Below are 16112 nucleotides of genomic sequence, written 5' to 3'. Positions count from 1 at the left end.
GATGCAAGATCCCGGGAAGACACTACAAACGTGAGGGGTAAGAGTATTTCTAAAACCTTAGCTGAATTTGGAGGTCAGCTCAGAAATAAAGACCAATTGGAGAGGCATCTGGCCCTCAGAGTGACCCAGACCCTCAGGATTTACTGCAGACCCTGCCGGCCCGGGGCACTGGGAATCTCGTAGCAGAGACCCAGGTCGGGCTTGGGAGGGGAGCGTCCGTCTAGAGGGAGCCGTGGATTTCTCCACTGTGTCTCTGGATGGTGCTCGTCTGCTTAGCCAGGGAAGCAGGGCCAGGAAAGGCCTCTCCACTAAGAAAATGCATCAACAGTTGCATTGGCAGGACAGTGTCAGAGGTCAGAGGTCAAGTGGAGCTCTGCACAAGGCTCCTCGGAGGCTCAGGCATGAGGTGGCTAAACCAACCAGGACCAGGACGTGGGGAGGACTTTACAAGTGAGGGGGTGAAGGATGGGGGGATTCTGCCAGAGAAGAGGACACAGCACATTACACTCCATCTGTCTTTCAGGTCTGAGTTCTGTTCTCCAGCCTTCCAGGGTTCATATTTCTCAGAAAATAAAATGGTGACTCGTTGTGCTTTGCTTTTATAATAAATGAGGTGTGAAAGTACTTCAAAAACTTGAAAATATGATGCAAATGGAAAGTGGAGCTATTTTTATTTACCTGCATGTAACCCAGACAATTTGTATTCATCAGCAGGTAACTCAGATTGAAACACTTTCGGAAAAATGTACACATGTTCTTGCTGATACAGTTAATTTAGGACCGGGGATTATCTCAGCATCCTAGGGTGAATAATTCTTTTGTTGCTGTTGTTTTCATTCTCAAGCTAACCGTCACTAAACATGGTTAGCAGATGCTGCTGGTTACCTTTAACTGGGCTGCGGCACCCAGGCCCCAGCTGCGTGAGCTTCTCTGTGGGGCTGCCCTGGGCTCAGCCACACCTCCACCTGGGGATGCTGGGAGGCTGCCCTCGCCCCCACCCCCCAAGGAGGGCTCACAGCCCCCGACCGGCGACGTGGGGTTAGCAGCTCAGCCCCTTGCTTCTGGGTGGACAGCCGCCCTGGAACCACTCACAGCCCCGTGCCCTGCAGGACCGGGCTGAGCTCGCAAGCCTCCTGAACCATATCTTTGCCCAGAGTCCACCGCCACCCCCAGCCCCCCACCGCCCTGCTTCCCTCACTCCCCTGCAGGCTTCTCCTCAGAGCCCGCCCTCCATAAATCACGTGCTCATGCTCTGCTTCTAGGGAACTGACCTCAGATGACTCTAAAACACTTTACTGGAAGACCTCCCTTCATCATGACAGTGAAACGCATGCAAGTACATAAGGTGCCCATTATTACTGCAAATGAGGTAATTTTTTCAAACTCCTGCAACTAGCACGTGTCAGAGCTGGAACTTGAATTTGGCTCACCACGTGATTTACAGCCTCCGTTTTCACCATTGGGTCTTTAGGGGGGAAGCTGGTTGTGCATCAAAATGGGTCCTATTTTCAAGTATCCATTGCTCACCACGCCTTCTTATATTAACAAAAAAATTAAAATGATGCTGCTGCGTGTAAACCTCAGAACAGTCCAGCCCTCAAATAATTCAAGTGTGTTGAGCACAGAGGGCAAAGTTGAGACTTTCATCCGCCCCTGGAGGTCAGGTCCACAAAGCAGGTGCTCATTCATTAACACATGTGCAGATGGGACCGCGAAGGCCTCCGTGCGGCTGGGGGGTTTCCACCCATAAAACACTGATGTCTTTGGCCAACTCAGAATGATCGGAAACCAGAGTACTAAGGGCTTCGGTCTTTTATTTTCCTCTCAGGTGTTGGAGCCCAAGCACATTTATTAACCTTCAGACCCAGCGCGGCCGTGCCGAGTGTTTCCAGAGCAGCACTCTGCGCTGGTCCATGCCCCAGAGATGGCAGTGCAGCTCTGTTCCTCACAAAACTCATCTACAAGTGGGCCTTCCCTCAGCCGATGTCGGGATGGGGCCAAGGATGCTGCATCCCTACCCGCTCTCCTGGTGATACTAGTGTGGCTTAAGTGGAAGCATCGCTGATCTGGAGGAGAGCATTGATATTTAAAATAGGCTTGACCTGATGCCTGTTACAGAGCTAAGAATCTTGAATTTTAGTTTAGTTTAGTTTATTAGCATTTAATGAATTTTATTTCATTTGATCAGATAAAATCATAGGCTGTCAGAGCTGGAAAGCATCCTAGAAAACACCCTGTCAAGTCTCTCTCTCTCTCTCTCTCTCTCTCTATATATATATATATATATATTTTAATAGAATCTTTAATTTTAGATTGAAAAAGCATCCTGCCTCTTCCCTGCAGTGTACAGTGTGGAGACTGGCTGGAAATGGTCCCACAGAAGCAGAGAGTGTGCAGGAGGCTGGGCCCTGGGCTCCCACCAGCCCCTTTTCTGACTCCGCTCTTGTGGGAACATGTGAACCTTCTCAGCCTTCCTGCAGCTGTTGGTACCACGACGCCTGCTGCCTGCCTGCGGGGATCAGAGCAGACAGAACACCACCTCTCAAATATCTGACGACTGCACTTTAGGCTTTGCAAGCTACAGAAATGGACTTCTGAGCTCTCCATTTAAGTGAATGGTAACAGAGTCACTGTTTGCTTTTCCTTGGGCTCCTAAACTAGGCACCCATCCTAGGATTCAGAGAAGGGTCTCTTCCCTTTCTCTGGAATTCCCAGGCCAAGTCTGCAAGTTTTGCCCCCAATTCTCCTGACTTCAGTAATCACGGATTGTCCCCAGATCTTCCGGAAGTGATTCCAGTAGCTGGATGGAGCCCACGCTTGATCAGAGTGATCACAGGGACAGTGACTGCTCTGGGTGACCCCAAGGCTGCAGCCTCAGTGTCCTTGGGGAACACTCTGTTGTTCCCTCCCACTTGAGGGACCCCTGGCGTAAGTGACCAGTCCTCTATCCTGATGGTCCTTTTGAGAGTTTAAGGCAGAGCCGGATAATGCTGCCAGCAACCAGACCACTGACCCCAGCAACCTGGATTTCTGGGTTGGGGATGGCAGACAGCGCTTCACTGGCCCAGTAAAGCCCACCTCCTCGAGGGAGAAGCAAAAACGCTCTCCAGGGGCAGCCAGAGGAAGGCACTTTCAGGAGCTTCATGCCAAGTGGAGGGTGAGGACGGACGTTGGCAGGGGAGCAGCAGGCAGACCCGGGCCGTTTCTGACCCTGGAGCCGCACTCTGACTCTTCTTCCTTGGAAGAGCTCCTTATAGACAACAAACAGCACCTGAGCACGAGCAGTGGGGATGTCACAGGAGGGACTGGAGGGCTGCCAACCCCCCAAGGGAGGCCTGGCTTCCCCTCCAGCCGCTGAGAGAGCTGAAGACAATGGCCTAGCATACAATGTAAAATTACTAGACACACAAAGAAGCAGGAAACCATGATCTGTAATCTAGAAAAAAAAAAAGCAGTCAGTAGAAACACACCTAAAGCTAACACAGATGTAAAAATTAGCAATAAAAGCACTGAAGCAATGCTTATAAATGCATTGAAAGATTTAAAGGAAAAGTTGAATAGTAGTGATTGAACAGAGAATCTCAGTAGAAATAGAAATGGTAAAAAGAGAACCAACTGGAAATTCTAGAACTGATCATTACAACATATAAATTATAAATTCCGGGCTTCCCTGGTGGCGCAGTGGTTGGGAGTCTGCCTGCCGATGCAGGGGACACGGGTTCGTGCCCCGGTCCGGGAAGATTCCACATGCCGCAGAGCGGCTAGGCCTGTGAGCCATGGCGGCTGGGCCTGTGCGTCTGGAGCCTGTGCTCTGCAACGGGAGAGGCCACAGCAGTGAGAGGCCCGCATACCGCAAAAAAAAAAAATTTATAAATTCCCGTGGGTTATAGAAGCAGATTATAGATTGCAAAAGAAAGGGGTCATTGACCTCAAGCACAGATCAATAGAAATTGTGCAGTCTGAAGAATAGAGAGAAAAAAAGTTTGAAAAAATATAAACAGATCAAAATATATTATGATCTTTGCCATAATTTCTTTTGGGTAATTGGAATTCCAGAAGGAGAGAATAATGAGCATGAGGTAGAAAAATATTTGAAAAAATAATGACCAAATATTTCCCCCAAAATGGAGAAAAACCTCAATTTACAGATGAATGAATCTTGGCAAATCCCAATCAAAATGAATACAAGGAAAACCACCAGACCTGAGGTACATCTTAAAAGTATCCAGAGGAAACAGATGTATTATTTATGCAGCACTAGTGATGCAAATAATCATGACTTCTTATTATAACCATGGATCAAGACAGAGCAATGACAGCTTTAGGGTGCTAGAAAAAAATACATCAATCTATAGTCTATATATAGCAAAAATATCCTTAAATATGACAGTGAAATAAACACATATGCAGACAATTAAAATCTGAGGAAAGTTGTTACCAACAGACTTTCACAATAATAAATAGTAAAGGAATTATTCAGGTTGAAGGGAAATATACCAGATGGATAAATGAATCCAGAGGAAGGAATGAAAGCATTGGAAATATTAAATTAAAGGATTAATATAAAGATTATATACTTTTTCTTCTTATAATTTTCTTAAAAGATACTTGAAGGTGGGGGGTACAAAATAGATGAAGAAGAAGTGCAAACTTCCAATTTTAAAATAAATAAATCCATGGGAATGTAATATACAGCCTAAGGAATAAGGTCAAGAAAATGATAATAACTTTGTGTGAGAACAGATGATTACTAAACTTACAGTGGTGATGATTTCATAAGGTATGCAAATGTCACATAACTGTAGTGCCCCTGAAACTAACATAATATTGCACATCAACTGTATTTCAACTAAAAAAAAGATACATGAATGTTTAAAGAAAATATAATAACATGATGCTAGGGGCTATAACATATTTACAAGGAACTATATGATAAAAAGTATGAATTATGTGGGGTAAGTGGAATTATTCTGCTGTAATATTTGAATATTTTACATGAAATGATGCAATGTTAATTATATGTAGACTGTGCCAAATGAAAGTGCATACTGAAATTCCTAGAACAAACACTAAAAAATAAAATAAAATTATAGTAGACAAGAAAATTAAATACTAATAATTTGATTAGCTCAAAAGAAGCTGCCTAAGAAAGAAGAGAGAAATAAAGATTGAGGAACCAATAGTAAAATGGACCAATTAGTAAAATTGTTTATGGTGGATAAGTATAATATATATTTATAGTTATAAATATGTTATGTATTTATATGAATATAATAGCATATACCATATTTATATATACATATATACTTATATATAAATATAATGTGTGTTATACATAAGAGAATTTATGAAATATAAGACTTTGTCACTCAAACAGAGGAATCAAGCTTCATCAAATGGACCCACTGAAACTATGTTAAATGTAGGAAAAAAGCAACCTAAAAAAACTTCTCATTGGTGATCAGTAGTGAGAACCATAAAAGCATTGCATTCATAAAACAAGAACAGGCTGCTATAAAAAAGATGCATTCGGAAAACAAGATAGAGGGCAGGAAAATTTAAACCACTATTGCTAATAATTTATGTATATGTACTGTGTGTGTACGTATGAAAAGCAGAACGGACAGTAATAAACAGAGTCACACAAACACAACCAGGAAGCATTCTTCTAGAAAGAAGAGCATAAAGGTGAAATTGTACCTCTTCCAAAAACACTGAGGAACTCAGAACACATGGGTTCTTGATAGTCTATTATGATCTACAGCAGAACAAGTCATCCCATGCTTTTGCTTATCACATCTAGGACACATGGGGAGAGCCCAGACCCAGGGGAGGTCAGAACCCTTCCCCAGGAGCCCTGAGCTCCTAACAGGAGTATTAGGAACTGGAGGGGTGACAGCCATGAGCATTTCCCCTAGGAGGCAGCAGGATAGTGGAGTGGCAAAGGGGGCTGGGATCCCTGAGCAGAGGGAGGAGTGTCCCTTCCGTCCACTTCCCTCTGTGCTCACTCACCAAACTCACCTCCCCACTGGAAGGCCCTGGCCTTCCAGCCAAAATACTCTCTCCTCTTCCTGGCTTTCATTCTGTTTTTCTCCTGAATAAATTGAGAGTGGGGTGAATGCACATTCTCTTAAAGAAATTATTTAACTCTGCCTTTTTTCTTGACTGTGGAAAAGCCTTAGGGCAAAACAGTGGAAAGGAAATGATTAACAACCTTAATTTGTGTTTCTGAAATTCTAACTCCAAATATTTGTCTACTTAAGAACTCCGAGAGAATCAATCGACCGAGTAGTGGAACTAGTAAGGGTACCGAAGGTGGCTTGGTAACAACTCTGTAGAAAAGCCAGCCGAGCTGCTCACTGGCAATGGTCAGGAGAAGAAGAGATGGCATCCAAAAGAGTGAAAACATAATAAAATACCAGGAATAAGCCAATTAAGAAATGCATACACAGCAGGTTAAAAAAATCCATACCCACGTGACTTGGTCTACGTTTACGGGAGGATGTAAAAATGAGAAAGAGATGCCAATATGCCCTGTGCTGTAAAAATGGAAATACGCTTAAATCTATCAGTAAACTTTAAAATCGCTATCAAAATCCTGTGGTAGTTTTTAATGAACCTGGGCAAGGTGTCTATAAAATTCATATGGAAAAGAGAATATAAAAGAATAGTAAGAATTTTTAAAAATATCAATATTAATGAGATACTTGCCCTACCAAATATGAAAACAGCCTAGGCAGTCAGAGTAGTGAAATCTGTGTGGTATTGACACAGGGCTAAGCAAACAGATGAGCCATAGAGAACAGATAATCCAGGAAGAGATCCGTATGTGATACACGCAGGATGTGCAACAGTGGGGAAAAGATGGATCATTCAATACACTGAATTTTGGCAAATCCACTCCATTTTGTGGTAGACAGAATAATAACCCCCAAAGCCCCCAACCTACCCCCTAGACTCTATGACTTACCATGGCAGAAGGAACTTAACAGACTTAAGTTCATGGACCTTGAAATGGGGAACTGACCCCGGACCACCTGGGGGGCCCAAACCAATCCTGAGAGCCTTCGAAAGCTGAGCTGTCCTGGCTGGTGTCGAGGGTCGAGGATGAGGCGGTGCTGCTTTGAAGACGGAGGAAAGGTCCTGAGATGGAGGAACATGGGCACCTCCAGGGGCTGAAAAGGTGAGAGCCTATCCTCCCCAAGCCTCCAGGAAAGAAAGGGCCCACCCACATCCTGGTCTTTGTCCATGAGCCTCATTGGACTTCTGGTCTACAGAGTTGGAACACAGTAACTCTGGTGATGTAAGCCACAAAGTCTTTGCTAACTTATCACAGCAGCAACAGTAAACTAATACAACTTGAAAAAGTAAGATTTCTACCATTCTACATATAAAAATTAATTTTGGATTGATTAATGAGCCAAATACAACAAAACATCTGGTTCGAGAGTTACAAACACACAGGTCAGTGAGATGTGCGTGGCGGGGCCGGCAGAGAATAGAAGCAGCTTCAGTAGAATGTGTGTACACCCTTGAGGTGCAGGAAAACCCTCTTAGCAACACAGAAAGTCCAGAAGCAAGAAAAAAAGAGATGGATAAATTTGACTTCAAAAAAATTAAAATGTGCTCATGGACAAAATAAAACAAAATTAACAAAAGCAGCCTGGCATATATAATTGGCAAACTGATTTCTAGCACATGTAATTGGCAAAGGGATAGTTTCTTTATTGTAGAAAAAAAAAGACACTACAATATTCAAGAAAAATAATAGTAACTGGATGGGGAAAAATTATATAATATGAGACTAGGTAATTCCCAGAATAAGCAATTCATATGGCTAGTAAATGTATAGAAAAGGAGGAAATCGTAAAGAAACTAATGATGATAACCATCAGATTGACAAAACTTTCAAATATTGATAGCAGTTATTGATTGAACATTATGTAAAGATTTTTCTTTTTTCTATCGTGTGTAAATATTTGAAATATATGAAAATGAAACAAAATAAAGTAAAACATTTTTGTGTCTAGCTTACGCTATGCTTGAGTCAACCCAAACACACGTGTGCACACACATGCATGTCCACACACACACACACACATGCTCTGGCACACATGCACAGGCACACACACAAGGGTCACGGCAACTGAGCTGAGTCTGAAAGAGCTAAAATCCCAGAGGTGATAAGTAGTCAGATGCGGTGGCTTAATTCTGCCATTTCTGTAAAGTTGTGTAAACCGCCCCCTGGACAGACCCCGGACCACATCGGAGGGGAGACCTGCTTTGATTCTTGCTGCCTCTCCTGCCCTTGCCTTGTGGCTGGTGGGTTCTTCCAGCCGCTGGTGGTAACATTTTGCTCTTGCCCTTTTCCCTTCTTGAGGGAGCTTTGAAGGGACTTCATTAGGTGGGAGAAAATACAACTTGAAGTTTATTAGACATTTCTTGTGAGATTCTCTGCCCAGGGCACAGTGTCTGAGTCTAATAAAAGGACTCAAAGTAAAACATGAGAGCCCAGGCTCTACCCCACACACACACCCAAAAGAGGGAGAAATCAGACTCCTCTTGGCAGCGTGAATTTGGTGCGGCAGTTGGGAGAGTGATGGGGCCCTAGCTGCTCCTGAAGGAGAATAAAGATGTCACTGCAGCTTGGCTTATACTAAGAAGGAGGGAATGGGAAATAAGCCAGACAATCACGGATGCCATTATGGCTGAATAAATGATACTTCACTGTTAGATACTATGCTGTGTGCGGGCACCTTGGCTTCCTTCCATGGGCCACCCGTCCACTGTGTGGGGACTGAGGGAGGCGGCCTCCACCACAGCCTTTAAACACACTCAGGGCAGATGCCAGGTGCTTTGGCAGGTGGTGGCCTAGGGACCCCTCACCTGCCTGCAGGTGCTCCTTCTTCCTCAGGCAATGCAGTGTGTCAGCAGGTGTGTGGGAAGGGCGGACAGCAGAGTCCCTCTTACAATAAACCGTGAAGGTGTCCGCAGCATTCTGTCACTTCCAAGGGTGGGGAACAGGAATTCTCCAAAATGAGTATAAACATGGTGTGAAGCTTCAAGCTTTGGGTTTGAACCGTGGCTCTGTCATTCGCTAAGCTGGCAGCATTGGACGATGTATTTTATTCTCTTAGCTGGCTGTGTCTGTTTTACAGAAGTGCTACGAGGACTAAAGTAGGTAAATATATGTGAAAAATCGATGGTGCAGGACACTAGACAAATGCCTCTTGCTTTTTCTATCCTGGAGTCTATCTCTGGAGTCAGCCATGGGCCAAACCCCACCTGCCACCAGTTTCTGTAAATATTTCATTGGAACACAGCAAATCCCCTTGTTAGGTGTTGTCTGTGGCTATTTTTGAACTACAAGGGCAGAGCTGAGAGCTCACATCAGAGAACGTCTGGCCCACCACTTCTTTTTTTAATTAATTTTTATTGGAGTATAGTTGATTTACAATGCTGTGTTAGTTTCTGCAGTACAGCAAAGTGACTCAGGTATACATATACCTATATCCACTCTTTTTTAGATTCTATTCCCATATATGTCATTACAGAGTATTGAGTAGAGTTCCCTGTGCTATACAGTAGGTTCTTATTATCTGTTTTATACATAGTGGTGTGTATATGTGAATCCCAATCTCCCAGTTTATCCCCACCTTTCCCCCTTGGTAACCATAAGTTTGTTTTCTACATCTGTGACTCCATTTCTGTTGTGTAAATAGGCTCATTTGTACCATATTTTTAGACTCCACATATAAATGATATCATATGATATTTATCTTTCTCTGTGTGACTTACTTATATCCTTATATCCAGGTCCATCCATGTCACTGCAAATGGCATTATTTCATTCTTTTTTATGGCTGAGTAATATTCCATTGTATAGATATATCACATCTTCTTTATCCATTCTTCCATCGACGGGCTGGCCCACCACTTCTTAAAATCTGCCCCTGTGTCTGGAAAGATCTAAGAGAAATTAGTGATGCTGTTTGCTTCCAGGGAGGAGAATTGGCTGGTTGGGGACCATGGAGAGAGATTTTTACCTGAATATCCCTTTGCGTTTTTTGATTGTGAGTCATATATTACCTACTCATAAAAGAAAATAAATGTAAAGTTTCAAAAAAATGTTTGGCCCACAAACACAAGCCAAAAATAAGCACTTCTGGCTCTAAGCAAAAGTCCCTGGACTATCAGATGTTTTTGCCATCTCCCTGTCTTTCTTCACATGAGTATCACAAATTGATGGCATGTGTACGAAAATATTGTTACTAATGAGAAGTGTCCACTTATGAATAAGGGCCTTCTTCATAATTTTATTGGTAATTATACTTTACCTTTGTCTAAGTCATTTTCCTAGAGCTTGTCTATATACGATAACAAGCTGAATTTCCTTATGTGTTAAATTTCCTGCATCTTTTATTGAAAGAAGACTGTAAACTCTTTCAATATAGTCTCAAAAAGGCAGCTTTAGTTAAAGCACATCTTGTCAAGTAGCAAATGCTTGGCTGCAAGGAACAGAGCACAGAACTCAAAGTGCTTTAAGGATATGGAGCTGATTCACCTCACAACCTAGGATGCCCAGGGGTCAGGGCTGTCCGCGTGTCCAGGGGTTCTCTGGTCTCACTGTTATCAAACCCAAGTTCATGAGCCCGACACACAGTGAGGCCAAACAAACCAAAATGTCAGAGTCTGGAGCAGAGAAAGGGTTACTGTAGGGCCATACAAGGAGAACGGGCAGCTCGTGCTCAAAAAGTACAAACTCCCCGATGGTTTGGGGGCAAAAGTTTTTCTAGGCAACATTTGGGGGGAGGGCTGCAGGGTGTGTGACCATCCTCTGATCGGCTCCTGTAGATGAACTCAGAGAGATGTATCAAACTGTTATGTATGTACCTGGAGGAGGAAACAGGACCAGGCCCCATGCTGCACTACTCTTTCTTTCTGTATTCTCTCACTCCCCTAACTAGTCACTGTTTGAATCTGCCCTTTGGAATTCAGGGAAGGTCGAGGAGGCTGAAACCTTTCTCCTACAAACAAGAAACTGGGGACCTGGAGGGGCTTTGGGGCCTGGGAGGGCCCCAGGGTCCTGCTCAGGTTCATCATCAGTGGTCCCAGTTCTTTTCATCCTTTGGCTCTGCCATCCTCGGGACTTTGGGTTGTCACCCAAATACCTTTGTGCCTCACGGTCAGCTCAGGACACCCATGTCCAAAGCAGGAAATAGGGCAGGGGTGGGAGGAGGGAAGCGGCAGCAAGAAGTCTCCTTCCCCAGAAATCCTGCAGCAGCCCTTCACCTTACCTCTCATTGGTCAGAACCAGGTCACCTGATTCCTCCTGGCTGTCAAGGATGCTGGAACTGGGTGTCTCGGTTGAGACAGGTACTTGCCTATTTAGACAAGGATTTACCTATTTAGACAGGTATTTGAATTTGGATGACCATCTGGGTGTAGGGAGGTACAGATGCCTCTCTGAGCAAATGAGAAGAGGTTGGTCCATGTCTGCTGGGAGGCTGGCCTGTGACTCGACATCGCTGTGCAGGTAGACACACATCCTGGGCTACGAGCCCGCTAACCCTCCTCTGGGTGGGTCCTTGCCCTCCACTCCCCTGTGTCGTCCACGTGCAGTTATTGGCAAGGAGCACTTTCAATGGTGGTTTTCCAGAAGTGCAGACAACCGTGATGGTCCGTCCGGGTGCTCAGGGATGGGAGCTCTTGGCTGTGCTTTGTGCCCCAGCCCTGGCGTTTCCTCTCTGTCCCCTGGGATGATGGGACTCCTCTCCCACGATGGGGCCCCAGCAGGAAGCCACGGTGCTCTGTCTTCTCACCAAGCCCGGCATCTCCTCGGAATCGCGGTGGACAAATGTTTCCCCTTCCCTCTGAGCATCGGTCTCTTCTGTAAGTGAGGCTTTATTACTTTTGGCCAAAGTCCTGCTGCAAGATTTCTCAAGTAGCAGCAGGCTTGTGCAGTCGTCAGAGCTGGAGGAAATTTCAGAGCCAGGAAGTCCTGTATTGCAGAGGTGACATCGGCTCATGAAAGGAAACCCTGAGGCCGGGGCCCCACTTCCCCTCAGCAGGCAGTTCCTCCTATCACGCTCACCTGCCTGACATGTGCAAGACGGAGTTTTGCTTCCGCAGCTCTTGTGATACAGTTGCCCCTGGAAAAGCAGAGGCTTCTGCTCTCAGGCAGATGTAGTTTCTTTTGGATCACGGAATACAGCAAGACTCTAGTTTTTACCTTAATTTCATTCCAAATGTGGTCGGGCTCAGAATTTTTCTCTCTAGGAATTGGCTTCCCAGACAGTGTTTCTTCCTGTATGCGGGCAACACTTCCTGATAAGTTCTGCCCTGCCTGCTTCCTGTCCAAACCGGGATGGCTAAAGAGCATCTGTGTTACTGTATTCTGCTGGCATCACTTCACCAACAAATCATTAGATACTGATTATTCAAAATAAAGGAGAGTTTTCAAGATAAAAAATAAACAGAAGAATGGCTAATTGAATAATCTAGGACAGTGATTTTTCAAGGTGTGGCTTTACATCCCATCTCAGAAGATTGGAAGCCTCGACTGACAAAACAGGGGAGCTGTGCATCCACATGGAAGGTCTAAGCCTCCCCTTAAGCTTGTTCCAAATCAGTGGCCTCAACCCCAAACAGAGAAGAGATTTGGAATCAGCACCTCATGGTGTGCGAAACCAAACAAACTCTGTAGTAATTTCAGGCAAATTATTCTTTAATAATAAGAATTATTATTCTTACTATACATCTTGAAAAAATACTTTGGTTCAACTGTTGAATAAAAAAGTAGTGGGATGAAATACATATGCACACAATGCCCTTAGAAAACACTTGGCAAGGAGGTAAAAGAGTGAAATGGATCAACATTTAATAACGGCAGTTTTGGCACCTGGAGGCTCCATGGTAGACATCGCTCGATCTTATAACATGACTTGTTCAATCATCGGCATGAGTCTAAAGAACAAGGACAAGATCATGGAACATGTGAAGTCTGCTGTGCAGATGATGCAGGCAATAATATCGAAGAAACGTGGAAAAGTGATAGAGGAGATGGAGAAACTCCTCAGTGTGTGGGTGCAGGATTAGCATCAGTGTTGAGTCCCGCTCAGCTTAATGGTGATTCAAGAGAAAGCTAAAAGCCCTTAAGACGACTTGAAGGAGAAACATGGCGAAGAATCAGAGGGCACATCTTTTAATGCCAGCCATGGCTGATTTCATTGGTTCAAGGCTAGAGCCAACCTTCACAACCTAAAAGTAAGTGGCGAGGCAGCAAGTGCAGACCAGTAGCTGCCCGGGAATTTCCTGAAATGTTTCGAGAAATTATTGATGAAGGCATGTATTTACCCGAGCAGGTTTTTAATGTGGATGAGACAGGACTATACTGGAAGAGGATGCCAGACCGAAGTTACATCAGTAAGGAGGAAAAGTTGATGCCAGGCTATAGAGTAGCAAAGGATATGCTAACTCTGTTATTTGGTGGCAATGCTTCTGGTGATATGAAGCTGAAGCCTCTCTTAGTTTATCTTTCAGAGAACCCAAGAGCCCTTAAAAACATAGCCAAGGGCTCTCTTCCTGTTGTGTGGAAGAGTAACCACAAAGCCTGAGTTACACGGGCCATTTTCCAGGACTGGTTTTTCCACCACTTTATCCCAGAGAGAGAGAAATATTTCTTGGAGAAGGACATGCCCTTCAACGTTCTTTTGCTGCTCAACAATGCTCTGGGCTACCTCCCATTCATGGACGACTTTCATCCCAAAGTCAAAGTAGTGCATCTGCCACTGAATATTACATCGCTTATCCAACCTAGGGACCAGGGAGTTACAGCGATTTTCAAGAAATATTATTTACCACACTTTTTGCCAGGCAGTAAAGGTGAGTAACGAATCAGAAACAACCTTGAGACAATTTTGGAAGGACTATAACACCTACAAGGCCATAAAAACCATTGACTTTGCTTGGTGTGAGGGTATGGCCGTCACCATGAATGGGGTTTGGAAGAAACTTTGCCCGCAGTTTGTTCATGATTTTCATGGATTTGAGAAGGTGGATGAGGAGTCCAAAGAGGTCTTCAGCAACGTAGTGACCCTCAGCGAGAAGCTGGAGCTAGATCTGCAAGAGGACGACTTCATTGAACTCCTTGCTATGCAACACGAGGAGCTTACTAATGAAGACCTGATGGAATTGGAGGCCCAGAGAAAGGACAAAGAGAGATGAGAGGAAGAAGTAACTGAAGAACCAAAGAGATTCACGACGCAGGAAATGGCAAGGAGATTTTCTTTATCTGAGGAGGCACTGTTAGTTTTTGAGGCACAGGACCCAAACCTAGAACGGTACACGAAGGTCACAGCAGCCGTTCAGAATGCAATCCAGTGCTACCTTGTCATCTATGATGAGGTAAAAAGAGCTCCTACCCAGACATCACTGGATCTTTTTTTCAAGGGGGTAGATAGAATTGAATCCAGCCAGGAACCAGAACCTGTGCCATCAACGTCAGGCGTGAGTGACATTGCAGCTTGCCCTCCGTCTCCTACTGCTGACGATCCCTCAGCTCTACCATCTCCCGCCTCCTCTCCCTCCTCCAGTCAGTAACTCTTCTTGCCTGTTCCCTCGATGCCAGCCCCTGTGTGCCAGCTGTTGTGCTGCACTACTGTACTTTTCAAGGTACTGTACTGTAAGATTAAAAATGTTTTATTTCTTGTTTGTTTTTTATGTATTTTTGTGTGAAAAGTATTATAAACCTATTACAGTACAGTACTATATAGCCAATTGTGTTAGGTGGGTACCTACGCTAATTTTGTTGGACTTACGAACAAGTTGGACTTACAAATGCGATCTCAGAATGGAACTCGTTCATATGTACGGGACCTAACTGTATTGGAATTTTAAGTGAATTTTATTTTCTTATAATTTTCCATGTTTCTAGAGAAATTTTGAATGGATAGGCACAGTTTTTACATTAGAAACAGAAAATGTTTGTTATAAGAACACAGCCTGCTCCTCCCTCCCTCCTCCTCCTCCCCCTCCCCCTCCCCTGCAGGCTATGACTCTGCATAGGACCTCCTGACCTTGGCAGCCACCCCGTAAGGAGGAGACGGAGGACCCTTTAGCAGCCCTAGAAGCAGGTGCTGCCACGTTGGCAGAGACACAGGAAATGCAGGGATCTCACCTGATTTCACCAAGGAGTAGTTTTAAAAAACATTTTATATAATTGCCATAAGATATGTGTGTGTGTGTGTGTGTACACATGCACTCAACCACAGCAAGAAAATCTAGGTTGTGAGAATAAGATACTAAATATATTTCTTTCTTTGGGGGCCAGTTATTTCCTCAGGGGTCTACCAAAAAGGTTACCTACATTTTCTTTTTCATCACCTGTCAAAGGATACGGCATCCAAGTTCCCTTTAACTACTGGAGGCTAAATAAATGCACAGACATGTGAGGTTTTCAGATGAGAAATCCATGCCCTTGGCCCATGTCACTCTCGCACCCATCCTGGGTCTCAACAACCATGACGAGGGGGCTTCCACTGACCCTCACGTGTGCACAGACCAGCACGTCCACGGGGCCACACAGCATCACTTCCTCCATGCTGGACACCTGTGTCCTCTCAGCCTGTGGTCTCCACCTCAGGGAAGGTGAGCCCCTTATCCCCCCAGGAAATGCAAACAATTCTGGCCTCATTACTTCTCTCAGAGACTGGTTTTCATTCCGGAGCCTATCACCTCTTGGGTCTTTATTTCCCTACAGTGTGTTCAGGCCCAAGAATTTACGTATTGAAATATGCATGTGATCATCATAACTTAACACCTGTTACCTCTCCTTCATACTATGATTAGGGCATTAAATTGATTTGAAATTTGAATTATTTGAAACAATGTATGCATGTGAGTTTTACCATCTATAAGCTTCATTTCAGAAGGGAAGAGGAGGGTTAGTTATTTCTCCTAAAAGGGAGCTGAGGCCCAGGGCTATTACCAGGTCTCTCTAGCTGGCCGGATCAGTTCCCTTCACTGGGCAAAAATATGAGTCCTCAACTCAGCCCCGTTCTCTGGGTCCGCTTTTACCCACAAAACACTGAGATGCTATCCACCTGCCCTTT

The sequence above is a fragment of the Mesoplodon bidens genome, assembly GCF_964165515.1.
Source record: "Mesoplodon bidens genome assembly, chromosome: 15".
NCBI lineage: Eukaryota > Metazoa > Chordata > Mammalia > Artiodactyla > Ziphiidae > Mesoplodon > Mesoplodon bidens.
This window is presented reverse-complemented; position numbering follows the sequence as displayed.